This window comes from Ursus arctos, unplaced genomic scaffold (genome assembly GCF_023065955.2).
Source record: "Ursus arctos isolate Adak ecotype North America unplaced genomic scaffold, UrsArc2.0 scaffold_11, whole genome shotgun sequence".
In the NCBI taxonomy this organism is placed as follows: domain Eukaryota; kingdom Metazoa; phylum Chordata; class Mammalia; order Carnivora; family Ursidae; genus Ursus; species Ursus arctos.
In genome coordinates, this window is record NW_026622775.1 from 39,737,636 (window position 1) to 39,753,078 (window position 15,443).

Below are 15,443 nucleotides of genomic sequence, written 5' to 3' on the forward strand. Positions count from 1 at the left end.
CTCTCCCTCTGCCCCTCCCTGCCACTCGTGCTCTCTCTCTCTCACTTGCTCTCTCAAATAAATAAATAAAATCTTTAAAAAAAATAAAAATAAAAAGATTTGTTCTCTCTCCTTATAAAAAGGAAGACGTTAAACTGCTTAGACATATTTACCATGTTAAATTATAGGGGAAGCATTGTCAAATAAGAAGTAATACTAAGCATTCTTTATATTGTATTTATGTAAGTCTATGGTATAAGTGTCCCAAAAATTGTATGGAACTCCTAGAAATCTGAATATGTCCTGGCAAAATGATATCAATCATAATTCCAGTTACTATTATAAAATATTGTGTCACAAAAATAAACAAATTTCATACTTAACTCCATTATAGTAAACTCTCATCAGATCTTTAATAATGGGAATTTTTAAGTCTTTTGTCAGTTACAGAGAATTATTGTTTTAGTCTGATGCTTTGCAAAGGTAGAGGTTTATCTTCAAGAAGATTCATGGAAAGGACTCTGGCAAACACAGGTTTCTGATAACTTTATGATCATAAAATTGAACTGGGAAAGAATTTCCAGAACTAATGGAAAAAACTGGACTCAAGCAGAACAAGAGTAGGTAAGATGGAACTGAGTGAACTGAGGAATATGATTATAATTTTTATGACTTCTTGTTTGAAACAGCTCTGGTTAATGTTTTGTTTTTCCAGATTTGAGGAAACGTTAAGCTATCCATGACTTACAGCAATTTGGTAAAGTGTACTATTGTAAATGAAGATGAAACATTTATTTTTTTCTCCATACCTGCTCCCTTCAGAATTCAGAAACTCCTGAGCATTCTTTTTGTGGGAAAACTGTTAGTTATTTACACAAATTCAGTAAGAATCTAAACTCCTTATAAAGGGACACGCTTGGAAACATTAGTTATATTACCAAAGTTTTGACTGGAATGTCAAATTTGAGATAGAAGTGCATAGACTTAGATATGACCAGACAGTTTTAAGGAACTAAAGTTGACTTTACAGATCCAATAAAGCCCCTTGGAAAAATAGACCTGATACCTTCCTTGCAAGGTTCCAACAAAGCAGGCTTAAAAAGTGCTCATATGGGGCCGTGGTCCTAGGAGCCTCATGGGGTGGCACTGTTACTCACAGTCAGGTAGTGGCAAAGTGCTGAGCACACAATGTGCCTTAGTAGCCACAGTGGGACCACTCCCACCATCACACCCCCTGAGCTGGTGCAGCCACCCTCACTGCCTCTCTGTTCTTCCTCACTTCTCTCACACCATGGCTGACCAGCCGATGGAAGAGCAAATTGCTGAGTTCAAGGAAACTTTCTCCCTTTTAGGCAAAGTTGGTGATGGCATCATCACAACAAAAGTACTTGGAATTGTCATGAGGTCACTGGAACAGAACCCAACAGAAGCAAAACTGCAGGATATGACCAACAAGGCAGATGCTAATGGTAATGGCACCATTGATTTCCCAGAATTTTTGACTGTGATGGCTAGAAAAATGAAAGATACAAACAATAAAGAAAAAATTCACAAGGCATTCTGAGTCTTTGACAAAAATGGCAATGGTTACATCAGCACAGTGGAACTATGTCATGTCATGACAAGCTTAGGAGAAAAACTAACAGATGAAGGAGTAGATGAAATGATCAAAGAAACAGATACTGATGGAGGTGGACAAGTCAACTATGAAGAACTTATACAGATGATGACTGCAAAATGAAGACCTATTTTCAACTCCTATTTCCCCCCTCTAGAAGAATCAAATTGAATCTTTTACTTACCTCTTACAAAAAAAAAAGTTCATTTACTCATTCTGTTTCTGTCTAGGAAAGAAAAAGTGCTTGTATGGTCAATCACTACTCTTGCTGCACTTATGTCAATGATCACAGCAAGTTCAATGCAAACAAGCTAACTTAACTGTGATTATCTCTGGAAAAAAAAGAAATGTTAGATTCTAATCCTGTTAGTTGTTTTTGAGGTTTTGATTTATACCTGCAAATTGAACTGGATCCTGAATCTTTTTTTTTTTTTTTTTTTTTTAATGTAGACTCCATGCCCAGCGTGGAGCCCAATGCGGGCCTCAAACTCACAACCCTGAGGTCAAGACCTGAGCTGAGATCAAGAGTTGGACTCTTGGGTGCCTGGGTGGCTCAGTCGTTAAGCATCTGCCTTCGGCTCACAGGGCATGATTCTGGAGTCCTGGGATTGAGGCCCGCATTGGGCTCCTCCACTGGGAGCCTGCTTCTTCCTCTCCCACTCCCCCTGCTTGTGTTCCCTCTCTCGCTGGCTGTCTCTCTCTCTCTGTCAAATAAATAAATAAAATCTTAAAAAAAAAAAGAGAGAGAGAGAGAGAGAGTCAGACTCTTAACTGATTGAGCCACCAGGTACCCCTGGATCCTAAATTCTAGTTTCCTCAGATATTTGGCTACAACTCTCCAAACTAAGATATCCAATTTTCTCTCACTCTTCTGATTTGGAATCACTAAGAACAAAGACTGCCCTTGAATTTCCTCGCAAGAGAGTATTTTAGGTCCTCCTCACTACCCAGATGGTAGCCAAACTTTAGGGACTTGGGCATACATCTCACAGCTGAAGAAGGCTCTATCTAACATTTTGTTGTGTGCAGACACTGGAGACCTTTAAATCAAATTGACTAGGAAAAGCAATAGCTCACATTGGTATAGACTGTTTGTGCCCAAGACACTGGATCAAGACTTCATATTTTAACTAAACATGAAACTCTTTCTTCTTCCCTTTTTTTCCTTTACTCTGGAACTGGCCTGGAAAGATAATGCCATCGTCTATATCTCCCAGGCCATTGCTAAGGGAGCAATCCTTCAAACTATTGGATTTGTCATCAAGAATTCTGGCCTGTCCATGATGCTACTGACTCCCTCACCCATTTCCCTGTCTCTAGTTAAGAACCCTAAACCCAGGAAAACTTGTGTCTAGGTTCTAGGCAAAAAAAGAAGAAGAAGGAGGAGGAGGAGAAGAAGAAGAAATAAGAAAGAAAGAAAGAAAGAAAGAAAGAAAGAAAGAAAGAAAGAAAGAAAGAAAGAAAGAAAGAAGAGAAGAGAAAAGGAAAAAAAGAAGAGGAAAAAAAAAAGGTGGGGGGGGGGGACACAAAGTAACCAGAATAAAACTGCCTGTGTGGTCTACAGGACCTTAAACTTTTATTGGCCTCAATAACTGTCACTTTTCCAGGCCTGACTCACAGATTCTAATGGGAATTATCAGGAGGCATTCATGATTCAGGATTGGCTTCCTTTGTCAGGGCCCTACATCCCTGGTCAATAGTGAGTACAAATGAGACTATGATCAGGAATTTCTCCTTAACTCTCGAAATATTACAGAATCTCCTGTAATATTAGTTACAGTAGTTGCCCAACAAAAATCCTTTGACTCTCTGGACAAAATTGTTTTTGCTAATAGGTTAGCCCTTGATTATCTTTTAGTTGAGCAAGGGGATGTCTGTGCTATTGCCAACATGACCTGCCACACCTGGATTAATACTTCAGGGGAAAGCTGAAACTCAGTTACATTAAGATCACTGAGCAAATCACTTGGCTTCAAAAGGTGTCTCCTTCAATGGGGTCTTTCTTTGACTTATTTGATTTTCATTGATTTGGGTCTTAGAGACCATGGCTTTGAAGTGTACTCCAGATGATGGGAATTATCCTGCTTATGATAATCATAGAAATCTCCTTGGTGCATGTACTCTCTTAAGACCTTTAAATATATGTTTGCAGCCACTAAGCAAATGATCTCCCTAAGACTGGAACATCAGAAAAGGAACAAAGAGAATGACCAACTTAAAAGTTGTGAACCAGAAGGCATGGCCTGTGAATTATCACAGTGATTCAGCCAAAACATCACAACTCATGAATACTACACACAGAATCAACATAGACTCCAAGAACTTCAGAATGATAGCTAAGAGTGGTGCTAGTGCCTTAAATTTGGAACATATCTCTCAGTTAAACTGAGAGCTGGATCAAAAGGGGTTAATTGTTAAAAAGGACAGGAAAGCCACAAATGGAGTCACTGTGCTAAGCCCCATGTCAGCAAATGAAGATTTAATGCCTAACCTACTAGGCCTCTCCCAGAAATGTAATGTTAACCAGTCAGTCTGGAATTTCCTGGTCAGGACTAGTGAGTTAATCCACCTGCTAGACCCTTTTGTCCCCTAAAGGAAGTTCACCTTACCTGAAACAATCCACTCTCTTTCCCCTTCTGCCTATAAAAGCTTTCTGTTTTGGACTGCTCCTTGGAGCTCCTTTTTATTTGTTAGACAGGATGCTGCCTGATTCATGGATCATTGAATAAAGTCAGTTCGATCTTTAAATTTACTCAGTTGAATTTTGTTTTTAACAATTTGGATTCTCATTTTACAGATAAGGAAGCTAAGTCACATAAAGGTTATAGAAGACACAAGGTACATGGTAGGAGGTACATGGATGTCAAGCCAGAATCCCAGAAAAGAGAAAACACTTGAGGAAAGGCAACTTTTGAAAAGGTAATGACTGAATATTATCCAGAATTATAAAAATCATGAATCTTCAGATTAATGAAGCACACCAAATCCCAAGTAGATCTCTAAACCAATACTAATACAAAAAATAATAGCTAACATTTATTGAGTACTTAAGAGTTAGGCCCTATTCTAAGTGAATTGTATACTTTTTTATTAATATTCACAACAACCTTACGAGATAGGCCCTGCCCTTATCCCCAGTTTGCAGATAAGAAAACTGAGACAGGTCAAGTAACCCTCCTAAGATCACAGAGCCTGCAAATGGTCGAAGCCAGGATTGCAACTCAACTATTTGATTCTGAAGAATACACTTTTCACACCAAGAAGAGAAAAAGTTTTAATATTACTTTATGCCCTACATCTTAATATTACACCTTAATGATCGTACATCTTAATAGTCTATGCTCTCACGACAAAGTGTGGTCCATGGACTAGTGGCATCAGCATTACATGACACCATGTTTAAATACAGAATATCAGCTCCGCTCTAGACCTACTGAATCAGAAGCTGCATTTTAATAAGACCCCCAGGTGATTCACATACAAAGCTTGAGAAGTACTCGTCTGTGTATTCACAAGCCCAATCCTCTTGCAATATATTAACAAAAGTGTCTAACTTTAACCCTTTGATGCAATTGCTTGTAGTTTTCTGGTATTTTACTGCAAACTCCTCCAAAGTAGAGACTGTGTCTGCCTTGACTATGACTGTGTCCTTAGTGCCTGACATCAAGCTGGGCACCTAGTACATTCCCAATCACCAGTTTGGTTAGATAAGTAAATAAATATTGGCAAAAAATGGATAGTTTTTTATGGGAACAAGAAAATATGGTATTGAAATGGCCTCTGTTTCTTTGCTTTTGTCTAAGTTACCTTTTAAAAATATACCAGATTAGTTGATATTGGTAATGATTTCAAATTGTTCTGAGTTGAAATTCAATTCTGTTTCTTCTGTTATATTAAAATCAATGCTAAACATAGTATTAAAATAATCAGGCAGAAATTAATTTTCATTTTTCCCCCCAGAAGAGTACGAATAACATTCAGCCCTTTCAGTTTAAAGTATATGACGACTTTGGGGCACCTGGGTGGCTCAGTTAAACATCTGCCTTCAGCTCAGATCATGATCCCAGGGTCCTGGGATCAAGTTCTGCATCAGGCTCCCTGCTCAGCGGGGAGTCTGCTTCTCCTTCTCCCTCTGCCCCTGCCCTCTGCTTGTGCTCTCTCTCATGCACTCTCTCTTTTGAATAAATAAATGAAATCTTTAAAAAAATAAAGTATATGGTGATTGCAAGAGTATAATAGAAATCAAAGGTAAATTTTCTCATTTCTACTTCTCAAATGAAGAAGCCATATGATGATAAAAAGAAATGCTCCCACATGTAAGCATTCCAACCATCTAGAGGAGAGAGCAGATGGGTTTTCTGTGAAGACTTGGACTCGGTCAATTTCATTTCCTGAAGTTGCTCTTCAAATTGGTGTTTATTTACAAAACACATTATGTATTGAATCTTGATTTACTGTGATTCCCTCTAATTTTGCTTTCAGAAAACAAACAGTTTTGCTTTTCTTTGCTTATGTTGCATCTCCATAGCAATTGTCAGAACTTCTCCTCAGCAACAAACCCACCACATTGACCTCAGCAAGACCAAAAATGTCTTACACAGAGCTTGTCTTATTTTGTATACTCCAAAGGGAATGTTCTGCTTCAGCAGTTCTTAGAGCTAAATATCATGAGCAAATTAGTGGGACTGACATATTTTATGAACTTCAGTATTTGGAAGCCCTTCATAGCCTGTGACCAGCCTCTACTGCCCACTGCCCCCCTCTCCACCGTCTATGCTCTATCACTCTCAACTTGTCACTGTCCCCAGTACACACTTCTCTTTAAGGTCTCTACCTTGGGATATGATGTTACTTCTGCCGGGACTATGGAGAAAGCAAGAATGTAGAAAGAACATGGGCTTTAAAGAAACTCAGATTCTTTTTTTTTTTTAAGATTTTATTTATTTATTTGAGAGAGAGAGTGAGAGAGAGAGAGCACATATGAACAGGTCAGGGCAGGTAGAGGAGAGAGAGAGGGAGAAGCAGACTCCCTCCTGAGAAGGGAGCCTGGTGAAGGGCTCGATCCCAGGACCCTGGGATCATGACCTGAGCCAAAGGCAGACACTTAACTAACTCAGCCACCCAGGAGCTCCTCAGATTCATTTTTTCATTCTGTGATTTGAGCAAGTTAATTAACTACTCTGAACTATTTATTGATTGGAAAAATAAGTGATAACAATATATAGGGGTTAGGGTTGTTTTAAGAACTAAGTGAAATAACGGTAATAATAGTTAACATTAATGACCACTGGGATGCCTGGGTGGCCCAGTCGGTTAAGCGTTTGCCTTTAGCTCAGGTCATGATCCCAGGGCTCTGGAATCGAGTCCCGCATCATGCTCCCTGCTCAGAGGGGCGTCTGCTACTCCCTCAGCCTGCTGCTCCCCCTGCTTGTGCTTGCTCTGACAAATAAACAAATAAAATCTTTAAAAAAAAACATTTAATGAGCACTTATTATGTGACATTATTGTGCCAAGTGCCTGTATTATGTGAATTAATTTTTTAAAACATTTTATTTACTTATTTGAGAGAGAGTGAGAGTGAGAGCACAAGCAGGGGCAGCTGCAGGCAGAAGGAGAAACAGGCTCCCCACAGAGCAAGAAGCCCAATGTGGGACTTGATCCCAGAACCCTGGGATCATGACCTTCGCTGAAGGTAGATGCTTAACCCACTGAGCCACCCAGGCATCCCAAAGAGATACTTTTCCATACAACGTGACATGCATAGGTATGCATAGAGGAAGCGCATCTAACCCAGCCTGGGGAGGACAAGTGGCTAGGGTGGGGCAGTCTTACTAGAGGAAGTTATGCCTGAATTGAGTCTTGAAAATAAGCAGATATTAAGCAGACAAGGAAGAGAGGAGTGTGTAAGAAGAGACCTCCAGGCATGATCAAAATACAGAGGAGTGAATACAATATTCAGGGAATTGTAAGTAGTTGAATATTGCTGCGGACAAGAGAAAATGGCTGTAGGGACCACAGGTGAAACTGGCAAAGTAGGGAGAGGTGAAATTAAAAAGAGCATTTGTGTGCAATGCTAAGGGATCCACTGAGGGGCACCAGGGATCCCCAGAAGGATGTTAAGCAACAGACCGGGTAGCCACGAGGAAGATTGAGAAGGGCCTATCTTTTAGACTCAGCTCCTTCTCCTTATCATGCCCTTAGTCCCTGTGCGGCGATGCTCCTACCACTTAGACAGTTTGTTTCCTGGAAAGGCTCTAGGTGTTGGCAGCAGGTGAAGATTTGAAAGTGAAGATTTTGACAGCCAAATGGAGATGATGTGGGGCATGAAATGGAAACAGAGAAGATGGATGTTTCCTCAGGCTGCTCATGACCCATTGAGGCTGCTTTTCTACAACACAGACGCTTTCCACTTCAATCTACTACTCATTGGCTCAATCTTCAGGATACCATCTCCAAAATCCCTGGAGAGGAAGTAATTGAAATATTTAAGGAATACCACTATCATTGGTTTTTTTCCCTCATATTTTATCAACCACCATATGTGGTTAATATAAAAACTGAGCAGCGGGGCATCGGGCTGGCTCCGTTGGAAGAGCATGAGACGCTTGATCTCAGGGTTGTGAGTTCAAACTCCACGCTGGGTGTAGAGATTACTTAAATAAATAAATAAAGACTTAAAAAAAAAAAAAAAACATAAAACCCCAACAACTGAACAGCAAGCAGAAGCCCAGATGTGTAGGAAAAAGGCGTGAAGGCATTATTAGATGATCTCAAAGATAAGCTGAACAGAATTTCTAGCCCATAGTCTGGCTTCAGCTTCCATGAAGTATATAAAAGACATTCTGGAGAAATCAGTGGACAAGGTCATGAGTGAGATCTGGGAAACATACAACTTAATAAATTGGGACCACTGGCAAGTGGCCGACGTATAGGACATCTGGCAAGACTCTCCTGGGGGTCGCGGGTGGGGCAGAAGGTTGCTCTTTATTTTTTGCTTCTAAGTCCACCAGAGCGCATTTCCAGTTCTGGAGTAGGTCAAACCAGAAAGCTTCTGTGAGGTTCAATGAGTGTCCACAGTTTCTCTGGGCTGTAGTAGGTCATAGTGGGGTGGGGGGACAGATGGGCAGAACAGAAACTCCATCAAAACATGGATAAGGCAAAGCAAATACAAAAATCAACCTGGATCAGGCTCATTCAAGTATTCCATTCTCAGATTTTAAAAAGCGGAATGAAAGCAGTTGACATCTTAATGATAACCTCTTTCAGTGCATCTTCTCTCTGGAGCTGCAGGGCTTCAGTTTGCAGTTGCTGTCATCTACATCTGGAACACAGCTGGTGCACCAGCACCTTGAGCACTCGCGTCACCTCTTTCCTTACTTGGGTATAGTTTCCTATAATCCATACCTTCTTCTTTCTTGGTGTATACTCTTTCTCTTTTTGATTTATCATGTCCTCCCTCCCTTAGCTTCTTAAGAAAATGTGCATGGAAGGTAAGGTTTTCGAGAATTTTTCTTCCTTTTCTTTTCTTTCTTTTGCAAGCACAAAGCCGTTTATTAAAGCAAAAGTACACTCTCAGGATGTGAGAGCTGGCAGGTTCCACAAGGTGGAACCAGCCCCATTATTCTTGATGGACAGTTTGGGTATAGAATTCTAAGTAGGAAATAATTTTCCTTCAGAATTTGGAGGCATTGTTCTATTGTTCTCAGAATTCAGGGTTCAGCATTGCTGTTAAGAAGCCTGAAGTCATTCTGATTCCTTCTCCTTTGTATATGGTTTTTCTGTTCAAAAGTTTAGAGAATTTTGCCTTTGTAAAAATATTGTTGGTATGTGTCTGTTGCCATTCATTGAGCTGGGTCTTTGGTGGGCCCCTTCAATCTGGCAATTTAGGTCCTTCGGTTATCTTTCACCTTAGAGGATTTCCTCCTTTGTTTGGTAATCCTAGTTTCTCCTTCATATTTAAGGGTGGGATAGCAAAAAGCTGATGAGAAGCTGGGAAAACCTACTGACCATGAATATTGCTCAAAGGTAATACGAGTAGGATCTTTGTTGGGGACTTCTACCCTCACCCCATCCCACCCCATATCACTATTTTTAAGGATTTTTTTCCCCCTTGGTCTAGTCATCTTCCTTAGAGAAGGCTTCTTCCATCTTATGCCTCTACCCTCACCCCATCCCACCCCATATCACTATTTTTAAGGATTTTTTTTCCCCCTTGGTCTAGTCATCTTCCTTAGAGAAGGCTTCTTCCATCTTATGCCTGAAAGGTAAGGCTTGACTTCCAGCGTATGAAGAATTGGGAGAGGATGTGAGCATTTAGTATGCCTACATTAATTAATTTCGGTTTTCTTACTAGAGTCTCCAGCTCGTAGAACTATGGATGAGAAGTGGTACACCTCCACTTCAGTTAGGGGAGCGGGAGAGGCTGTCACCCAGTAGAAACAGTCAGCGAGAGGATATAAAAGTGGAACTACTTCTCAAGTAGCTTCCAACCCCCAAGTGAGACAAGAATCTAAAGGGACCCTGGGAAAAACTGCTTTTTTCAGTCATTTTGTATGTTCTCTTTTTTTGCTAGGACCTACAGCTCCCCCTTACACATGCCTTATTGAACAGATAATGCATGTGCTCCTTGTAAAGGTCAAGGATTTAATGATTTCTTTGGGGTCTTCCAGCACAATAGATAGCATCTAAAGAGTGACTGTGTAGGGTCATCAGGAATGTGTTTTTGAAGACCACCGGCTCATCAAGGCCCCTGGCTCCAGGGCATAAGTGACTTATGGAGGGCACGTAAACAACACTCATCTTTGTACCTGGATTGCTGAGAAGATAGGTGAACCAAACCAGAATCCTCAATAAAAGCCCCAGGCCCCAAATAAAGAGGAGACTTCCTCTTCTTTCTTTCCCAAGTCTCCCAGATTCTCTGTCTGCATCTACATTCTCTCTATGTCTTCAATGGTTTCTTTTTTTTTTTTTTAAGATTTTTTTTTTTTTTTAATTTTTAAGTAATCTCTACACCCAGTGCAAGGCTTGAATTTACAACTCTGAGACCGAGATCATGCTCTACTGACCGAGCCAGCCAGGTGCTCTTCTCTCTGGGTCTTCAGTAAACTCTGCTGTCACCTCCTCTCTGCTCATGTTTAATTTCTACCCTGCATGAAGTCTAGGACCCTCTTGGCTGGTCCTGTGGGACCTCCTCTGGGTCCTCCAATCCAGCCAGCCTGCAGCACAACCATTTTCCTTGTTTCAGTCCTCCTACATCTTCACTCCATATCCAGAGGATTTTGCAATGCCACTAAGTTAGCATTTGGTTTTGTCAAGTCTGCCAAGCCCTTTATCACTGCTTTCTAGCTTCCAGAATTCTGTTGCTTTTGCTTCTTCTCCCTCTCTCCCCATCCTTATGAGTTTTAGTGGAGTTCTGGAAGGAGTTAGATTAGATACGTCTGTCCAATCTATCATTTCTACCTGGAATTGACTGTCAAACATTCTAAAAAACTAAGATTCATTTGTCTAACAAATATTGAGTGCCTACAATATTTTGGGCACGTTGATAAGTGCTGGAGATGAACTATGAATTTATTTTCCATCATGACGATTGACGCTCTAAGGTCATGGTTTGAGAAGAAAAGGTCCCTTTCCTTGCCCTGAAGTCAGAATTTTGTTTTATGACGATTACTCTATGCTGGGTTTACTTGGTCAACTTCATAACTGATTCTGATTTTCTTTTTTTAAGATTTATTTATTTATTTGAGAGAGAGCGAGAGAGAGAGCACGCTCATGCACAAGCAGAGGGAGCAGCAAATGGGGATGGTGGGGAAAGCATCCCAAGCAGACTCTACATGGAGCACAGAGCCCGCGGTAGGTCTCAATCCCACAACCCCAAGATCACGACCTGAGCCAAAACTAAGAGTCGGATGCTTAACCCACTGAGCCACCCAGGAATACCCTGTAACTGATTTTTATCTGAAACTACATTCTAGAATCCTTGGATCATTTCTGATGTGATCCACCCATTCCCCCTCCCCCACCCTAGCTATCAGAATTTCTGAGTGTCTATAGGTTAATTGCCCTAATGCTTAATTCCAAGACTGTATGTGATGTCAGAGCTGATTTGCCTTAAAGACCAAAGTTCATCTTGAATACTGCCTGGGCAAAGATCAGGTGCTGATTGAAGGACGGGTGTGCAGTTATTTTAACAGAATCCTTACATGCCCTCCATTGTGTCTCTGTTCCTGGTGGGAATTTATTCTAGATCTGTCTTCAAGTTTGGCAATAAGTTTGATGATTACAATGGTAGAAGGATGCTGGGAGGGAGGCATGACATTTATCGAGTGCCTACTATGCGCAGGCAGTGGCCTTGGAACTTCACATTTACTAACTCATTTAATTTAATGTTAGTCTGTAATAAATCAATGAGCATGGCACAACCCTCCCGGAACAAAGCAAATTAATGCAAACACTTGTCATTTCTTTTCAGTCTCCTCACTCAGACTTCCTACTCCTGTTCTATATTTCTGTGTTCTATTTTACAAAATCTCTTGAAATCACACATATTTACACAAATCACACTCCTATGAGGGTGTGGGTATGTTGATAACTTTTGTCCACCTCATTTTTTTATTTCCGAGAGATGAACTGAGTACATCTAGCAGCCCAGCCCAGTGCTTTGATGGCAGGTGGGACCCCCCCATGGAACAGGAAGAGGCCCCATTGGGACCAATCCCCATGAGCTCGACAGGTAGCTACTGTTTTTGCCTGACATGCCTGTGTCTACACATGAAAGATTTTATTTGAGAAACCTTTCTTTTGGTCCCCAAACTTTGTCCTGACACTGAAAGGATGCATAGCCTTGTTTGAATGGATTGTGTCATTTGATATTTCTGGCCCTGCTTACTGATCAGAGTTCAGGATGAATTGGAAAGGAAAGAAAATGATCTCTGCTTGTTACTGGTATCTTACACTGACAAGGAACTGAAAGATCTCTAGACTTCTTAATCTTGTGCCTCGAGTTAGGAAAATCACACATTTAGGACAGCTATAAGTAATAATGATATTAACAATAACACCTTATTTTTGCATAGTTCTCAGGGGTTACAAAGCATTGTTACATGTACTAGTTCCTCTAATTAGCCTTGAATTTGGTTTTCTTTAATTTATTACTGTGTAATTCATATATCACTTTGTAAATGTATTAATGACTAACACAATAAACATGTTTTATCAACCAGCAATTTCCTAATCTCAATTTAAAGGTATAGTTTTTATACCTTTATATCCCTCTTCTCACAATAATAGCACCTGAAAAAATCTGTAGAACAAGGCCTGTGGCAAACAAGCTCTTTGAACTTTAAAGGCTGTACCTTAAAACAGAATCGTAAAATCTCAGGGAGGAAAGAGAGGCTGAAGGTCAGCAGATTTAACCCCTGTCTAATCCTGTTCTACATTCAAATATCCTCCCCTGAGTGGGGAGGGCTTTGTTCTCTGCAGAAAACATTTTGCATTTCCTAGATAGAGGATTGCTTCTGGGGCGGGAGGGCAATTTACTGCGGGAGCTGGGTGAATAGGAGGCCGTGGATGCCTGGAAAAAGAGGAGAGAACGCTGAGAAATAAGAACTGCCTTGGGGGGGAAGACAGAAGACACTGACCCTCAGCAGCAGCCAAGCACAGTTGGCATTGTGCGATACACAGAGAGAAAAATGGACTTCACCCTTATGGCGTTTACCTCAGGGTGCAGGAGGAAGAGCCTTTTACATGAAGCAGTTAAATGAGGGTGTGCCAGTGAGTCACCCCTTGAACTCGGAGAAGTTGACTAATAAAATAAAGGCAAATATGATGACACTGGATGCAAATACTTCTAAGGGACCAAACAACTAGTAAGCCAGGTGCTATTCATCTAGAGCAGAACTGGAGATTTCACTCACCCAAGCAACGAATTCAGTAGCCAGTCAGAGGGGGTTGCAAGTTAAGACCCCAAAAGTAGGTCTGAGTGGGACTTGGGCTCCTAATCCCATTCTAAGGAGACACCCAAATTCAGCATGCAGAGAAGTTCCCAGTTGGGGAGAGGGCCTCACTGGGGCCTGGAAGTTCCGTAGCCAGGACTGCCCACTACCCTTTGCTGTGAGTGCGCCCTTAACATCAACCTTCTGCGTGATACTTGGTGTTGAAGGGGCATCTCCTCTGTGAAGCTCCCCTGAACATGGTCCCCCACCTTCCAGGTAGAGTTAACCACTCCTTCCTCCTGTTCCCCGAAACTAGATTTGTGTCTTGGCAGGTGTGGAGCCAAAAGACACAACCAAGCCAAAGAATGGGAAAAGGAAGGGTTTTACCTGCAGCAAGTAAAGGGGAACACCAGGGATGTTTCCCAAAACAGTGTCTCCCCAGTAGCAAAATCAGGGAAGTTTTAAGGTAAGCGTGCATATGTACTCATGAAGGGGCTTGTGCAATGGGGAATACAGCATGGAATTGGGGCAAAGGTCCTCTTAAGATGACTTAGTTCAGATCAAAGTCACCAGGGCTGGCAAGAGTCAATATCATCAAATTCAAGTAAGGGACAGGTGGGGCTAGGTAGGGAGAGATAGGTAGGGGGCCAGGGGATCAGCTCCCAGAATTCAAAATGTGGGAGATGAAAGGAAACCAAAGATAAGGGAATAAACCAGACCATCCAGTCCCAGGTGTCAGAGGTGGGGTCTTGTTATAACAGCTACTTGTGACCGTAAAAAGGAAGTAAGCCATCGAAGGGGTTATCACTAGTCCTTAGTCAATGGTACTAGCAATAGAGATGTTAAAAAGATTTAAGTTCCCTGGTTAGCTGTCTATAAAAGACCATCCCTAAAAGCCCTCAGTGGCAACCCTATCGGGACCCTTCACACTTCTGAGGGCTGTTTCTGTATCCTTGTTTAATAAACTTACATGGCTTTACTTACTCACTCTCCTTTGTCCACGAGATTCATTCTTCGACTCCGTGAGACAAGAACCTCGCATTCCCCCATCAAATTCTCTGGCCACTGTGGGTCTACTATCTGACTGCCCAAAGGGGTTTTGATCCTGCAGAGATAACTCAAGAGTGTGGAGCAAGTCAATCTCCACTTTTGAATACGACTAGTTTCTCTCCTGGCCTGATAGTGGCTGCTTATTCTTCCATTCTTTCCCAAGATGGCTGAGGGCCTAAAATGACTTTCCTTATGTCGAGAAAGCTACGTTTTTCGGGCGGTGGGGGGGAGGCTCACTCTTATCTTACGAGATCCTCCCTTGAGATATTTCATTCCTCATTCTTGAGGGGTCACGGGCAGAGGTCAGGCTTCTGTAACGGCTTCCTGCTGAGATTGGGTGTTGTGGTCTCCCTAGTTAAAGAAGTGAATTCTTCTCCGGCTGCCCAAGCTAGATAAGCTTTTATTATCCCCTGGAGTGTTCCTTAAAGATTGTTTAAAGGACAATTTGAAGTTGAATTTGTTACAGTCAGGAAGTGACAAAGTTCACCAGCGGTTTGGAGACGCAGGGGTCAAACCATGAGTACCTCCTTCCTGGTACTTCAGGGATTTAACTCGCCCTGGTTAACCGGATTTTCTGCAGAGGCGCCGGAGAGCTGACAGTAGTTCACAGCTGTAGTCTGTTTGGTCCCCTTCTTTGTTGCCCGAGACAGGTTCAGCTGCCTTTTTCACTCTGGAATGGTGGACCCGAGGCCTTACTCCCCGCAAGGTAAAGGAAGAGCGGGTGGTTAGTGAGACTAAAGGCCCGTTCCGTAAGGGCTGTGGTTGGTCGGAGGGGGTACCTGTTTTCTGTGTCTTTAGATACACCCAGGTTCCTGGTTCGTAAGGATGGCTTTCTCTTTCTGTGGGGGCTGGGAAGCTTAGGT

At 41.7% G+C, this 15,443-nt stretch overlaps 1 pseudogene; it reads left to right on the top strand.

Annotated features, from left to right (window-relative positions):
- Positions 1-1,270: 1,270 nt before the first annotated feature.
- Positions 1,271-1,720, top strand: LOC113255489 (calmodulin-1-like; annotated as a pseudogene).
- The last annotated feature ends 13,723 nt before the right edge of the window (positions 1,721-15,443 follow it).